The following is a 5,924-nucleotide window of genomic DNA, read 5'->3' on the forward strand; positions in this document are numbered from 1 at the left end:
TCAACACAAGGCCAAGGACTCAATTTTCACCCATAAAGCTTGATGAGTGAGGCCCTCTGGACCTCTATGGATCCAGATCCATGGTCTCAACTCAAAGAGGGGACAAAAGGGCACCAAATCACCCCATAAATGATCATATTAAGCCCTAACTTGCATCAAGTTTCACCAAACAGGAAATGGTCCGAAAATAATACCTCTAGAGTGATGATCCAAGCTCCAAATCCACGAAATAGCAACCTCCTTTGCTTCCTCTTGCCTAGAGCCTCCTTCTTCTTGCTAAACAACACTCACAAGGTCAAGATTTGCTCTCAATCCTTCACCAAACGCTCAAGGACTCTAGGGACACACTCTGGGGGTTGGATGAGTGCAAATGACGGCCATAAGGCCCTTTAAATAGGCCACAAACCCGGAGATTTAGGGTTTCACTACACAGCGCAGACTCGCCGAGTCCATACCCTGGACTCGCCGAGTCCAAGCGCGCACCTTTGCTCAATCCCGCGTCTCTACTCGGCGAGTCTGAGCCCCGACTCGCCGAGTCCCTCTTACAAAATAACATAATTAAACTTACATTATACCTGGGAAAAATCCGGATGTTACAGTAACCCTATATATAACATGGTCGGCGCGGTTCTACTAGGGATGTGAAAAAGTCCAGTTAGGATCCCGATTATGTATAGGGGTATTTGTTTAAAAAATTTGGGGTGGGGACATGATTAAATCCTGTTGTTATTATTATTATTATTATTATTATTATTATTATTATTATTATTATTATTATATTTTTTTTTGGGGGGGGGGGGGGGGGGGGAGGTAGGAGGGGGTGGGGTAGGCAACCTCTGTCCCATTTGTCCCTCTTGATATCCCTTGGTTATACAAATCAACACAAGTCTATAATAACAAAGAAATGTAGTCATGAGTGACCTAATGCAATTTCAATTACACCGATATGAAATATATAAAATCAATGTTTTATTTTTGGAAGAAATTGCTCAATGGAGGTGCATAATAGATTGTTAACAAGTAAATAAATTAATTTAAACTAAATATTTTCCAAAAAGATTACACATTCTCTTAGATCATGGATGATATAATTGTAAGATATATACAGTATCCTTAGATTACTCTATAAAAGAGTTCTTATGGAGAAAGTGGAGACTTCAACATGTATAAAGAGATGTATCAAAACGAATGTATAACACAAAATTAACTTATTTTCATATGGGAAATTGTTAGGGAAATCCTAATGTTTTCGGAAAAATTACACTTTAATCCCAAGTTTTTTTTTTTGAACATAAAAGTCCCAATTATTTCATTTTGGCCCAAATTAATTATTTTTTCTTTTAATAGGAGATGATATATTATTGTGTTTTTACAAATAATCGAGACTTTTATTTTTAAAAAAAAAAAAAAAAACTTGAGGCTAAAATGTAACTTTTCTGAAAATATTAGGATTTTCTTGACAATTTCTCTTTTCATATTTGTCCCTAATAATATCTAACAAATTCAATGATTTGTATTTTGTAATAAAAAAACATCTAAAATGGTAACTTATAATTTATGATTTAAGAAAAAACATCTAAGAAAGAAAACAGATGCACCATTAAAGACGTTGGGGTGATGTTTACCTCGACATTTGTGGTTGTCTATTGCTACAATTAACACTACAAAAGCAAGACTTTGAAGTCTTCCATAAGTCTACTCAAATTTTGTTTGTATCTACTCAAATTTTGTTTGTATTTAAATTATTAATATTTTAGGTTAAGTTATATTTTTCATCTCTATTTTGTTGAAAATTATAATTCCGGCATGAATAATTTTTTGTTTTTTATTTTTGTCCCTCTTGAACAAGAAAGGTGTATATAAGAGCGGTAAAGTTTGTAAAATTGCTAATTTGTTTACATATTAAAGTGTTTATTAATATATTATTATTACGACTAAGTATGGACAATTTTCAAAGACAGAATCATTACATCTATCTTAAACTAATCCGGAAATATGGACAGTTAATCACATACACGATTAAAACACAATATTTTTGTAGAACACTTCCAAAAAAACCAGTTATATATTTTTCAAACAACTAACTTATACAACCCAAAGTCTTCAATCTTAGTCACAAAGAGGTTTTGAACTTAATCAATTCAATAAATTAAGGCCACCTTTTTAACCATACTGATATGATATAGATCTTCTGGTTATTCAAAGGGGGCTCATCCCTTATTTTTCCACTTTTCACATATTAACTTATAAAGTTTTCAATATTGCCAATTTGCCATCAAATTTGTGACAAAGAAAGTAAAATAGATCTATTTTTAAAAGTCCCAATTTTTTTTCTTTGGCTCTATTAGTTGAATATTCAGCTATGCCTTTTATTGGTTCCCCTTCACCCTTACCCATAGGCCACAGCCATGGTGATTATCTATGTACGTTTGTACGTTGAAATTACTTCCTCATGGTCTATATATAATGAACATTGCATGTCCATAAACAATTATAAAATAAAAACCCTTTTTAATCCATGGCTCCATACATGAATCACTTCAAGTTCTTGCAAACAATCTCCTTTCTATATATGTTGGTGGTAGTTAATGTCATTGGATCATCATTAAGCCATGATGAAGAATGCTCAGCCTTGTTTCAGTTTAAGCAGAGCATAATTCATCAAGATGATGTTGCTTGTGCTGCTTATGGGTCTCAAGTGTTCCACTCTTGGAACAATAGTTTTGATTGTTGTTCATGGGAGGGGGTGGCATGCAGCCATGACCATGATCAGTACTATGTTCATGTGATCGGCATTGACTTGAGCGAGAGGTCTCTTTGTGGGCATATCAACTCCAACAGCACCCTCTTCAACCTTGTTCATCTTCAGAGACTCAATCTTTCTGGGAACAACTTTGGTGATTCTCAAATCCCATCTGAGATTGGTCGTCTAAAGCAATTAAGAAGCCTCGATCTCTCTTATTCTGGATTTAGTGGCCAAATCCCAACTGAAATCTCGCAGTTGATTCAGTTGTCTTCTTTAGATCTGTCAATGAGTTCACTAAGGCTTCACAATCCTAGCCTCAAGAACCTTGTGCAAACCTTAACAGGGCTTGAACAGCTCCATCTATCGGGGGTTGATATCAGTTCTTCTGTACCTCATTTCTTGGCCAACTTTTCTTCTTTGAGGTCAATCAAGCTGAGAAACTGTTTCCTGCAGAATGAATTCCCTGGGGCCATACTTGAGTTACCTAAGTTGCAACTTCTTGATTTGGCATACAATACTCGCCTCACTGGTTCCTTTCCTGAATTTCATGGCAACAGCTTACTTGAAGAAGTGATACTATTTTCCACAGGTTTCTTTGGGTTTATACCAGAATCCATAAGCCACCTCAAGCATTTGACAGTCTTGTCCCTTAGTTATTGCTCTTTCTCGGGACGCATTCCACGTTCACTCTCTAACTTGACGCAACTCACTATCTTGGGTCTTGGTGACAATAAGTTCACAGGTTCAGTTCCTTCATTGGGAAGTCTTTTGAAACTCGATGTTTTGGTACTTAATGGTAACAAATTTGAGAAAGGACGTTTTCCCAATTGGCTAGGAACGCTGAGTAAACTTAGTGAACTCTATGTGTCAGATACGAACACAAACAGTACTGAAATCCCACTCTTTCTTTCCAACCTAACCAAACTTAATGTGTTAGGTATGGGGGAAAATTCTCTTGTTGGCTGTTTACCATCCTGGTTGTTCAACCAAACCCAACTTACATCTTTATCTCTTCAAAAAAATCAATTGCATGGACCAATTCCAAACACATTTTCCAGCTTCAAAAGTCTCGAGTATCTTGCCCTTGGTAAAAACAATTTTAGTGGTAGGGTAGAACTGGACATGTTCCTAGGACTCAACAAGCTCCAAACACTCTCGTTAGATTATAACATGATATCATTAGTAGTCACAAACAACTACACCAATACCAGTTTACCAGAATTGGTACAGTTAGGACTGTCATCATGCAACTTGAAGGAATTTCCTTCCTTTTTGCGCTTCCAAAATAAATTGCAAGTTTTAATTCTTGACGATAACAAAATTGATGGGCTGGTACCGATGTGGATCTGGAACAACAGCCGGGAAACATTAGAGGGGATTTACCTTTCACACAACTCCATCACTGGCTTTGATCAACATCCTCATCTTCTCCCATGGACAAATTTACAAGTATTCTTTATCAATAATAATCAGCTACGGGGACAACTACCAATTCCACAACAATCCATAGTTATTTATTCCGTCGCACATAATAATCTGATAGGAGAAATACCAGCATGGATATGTGAACTGAAATCTCTTCAACTGTTAGATTTGTCTTTTAACAACATGAGCGGAACACTTCCTTCATGTTTGGGTATCTTAAGCAATTCGTTAATTGCTTTAGATCTGAGACAAAATAATTTCCAAGGCAAAATGTTGAATGCTTTTCTGCCTGGAAGCCAGTTGAAAGAACTTGATTTGAGCGAAAACAGATTCAGCGGTCAGCTGCCAAGATCACTGATGAATTGTACCAACTTAGAGTTTCTCTCTCTTGAAGATAACTCTTTGCATGATGTCTTTCCTTCTTGGTTGGGAACTCTTCCCAGGCTGCAAGTTCTGGTTTTGCGGTCCAACAAACTACATGGTCCAATTGACGGTTCCACTGCTGTTTCCTCACGGTTCCCTATGCTGCGGATCATAGACCTCTCTAACAACCGTTTCAGTGGTCAGTTGCACCACAACTACTTCACTACATGGCATGCCATGAGCTCTGGAAATCTTGGCGTATCATCTGTTATGGAATCAAATATAACCTCCAAACATGTGCTTACAAATTTCACATACTCGGTGACGTTAATACACAAAGGTGTCAGAACAGCGTACCAACATATTTTAACCATAGATATGTCCATTGATCTCTCTTGTAACCATTTTGAAGGAGAAATCCCAGAATCACTCCAACATCTTCGAGGCCTCCAATCACTCAATCTTTCTAACAATCATTTTACGGGACGTGTCCTGCCATCTTTGTGGCACCTAAAGAATCTTGAAGCTTTGGATCTCTCTCGAAACAACCTAACAGGGGAAATTCCTCAACAGTTGTGCAACTCGGTTTCCTTTCCATCTTCAATGTGTCATTCAACCATCTACAGGGGCGCATACCACAAGGAAAACAGTTTGATACATTTGATAACAACTCCTACATCGGGAATCCCCGATTGTGTGGACGACCTTTATCCAAGGAATGTCAGGATCATCCAAAGGTGTCAAGACTTCCACCAACAAGCAGTGTGTCTGAATCTCTTTTCCCAACCGAAACAATTGATTGGATCATCGTATTCTGTGGAGTTGGAAGTGGGTTGGTTGTTGGGATTGCTATCGGGAACAATCTGCATACAACGTATAGTCATCAGATCACAAAGAGTAAGGACAGATGGGTAAGGCCTCTTCGTGACACTAGGAGAAACCAAGGTACAATATTCGTTAAATTACTTGTAGCTATTTTTCAAGATAATAGTTTGTTATGTGCATGTCGTATCAACCAAATAGAAAATGTTTTCGGCATGTCATCCAAAAAATACGATGCTTCTCACTATTAGAAAAACAACCTTTTACGACGCTCATTGCGCGTCGTAAAGGGCTCAGACGACGCGCTTTTGCCAAGATCACTGATGAATTGTACCAACTTAGAGTTTCTCTCTCTAAGAGACGACGCGCATTTATGACGCTCATTTACGACGCGCGTTTACGACACGCAATGCGTATCAAGAAAGGCCCTGTCATAAAGGAAGGCGACACGCATTCATGTGTCGTAACCTTACGACGCGCGTGTTAATGACACGCAATGCGTATCAAGAAAGCCCCTGTCAAGAAAGGCCATGTCATAAATGAATATGACACACATTTTTGCGTATCG

The 5,924-nt window shown here is 37.8% G+C and overlaps 1 pseudogene; it reads left to right on the forward strand.

Annotated features, from left to right (window-relative positions):
* The first annotated feature begins 2,518 nt into the window (after window positions 1–2,518).
* Window positions 2,519–5,607, forward strand: LOC145006116 (receptor-like protein 7; annotated as a pseudogene).
* The last annotated feature ends 317 nt before the right edge of the window (window positions 5,608–5,924 follow it).

Source organism: Lactuca saligna, chromosome 1 (assembly GCF_052625555.1).
Source record: "Lactuca saligna cultivar CGN05327 chromosome 1, ASM5262555v1, whole genome shotgun sequence".
Classification (NCBI taxonomy): Eukaryota; Viridiplantae; Streptophyta; class Magnoliopsida; order Asterales; family Asteraceae; genus Lactuca; species Lactuca saligna.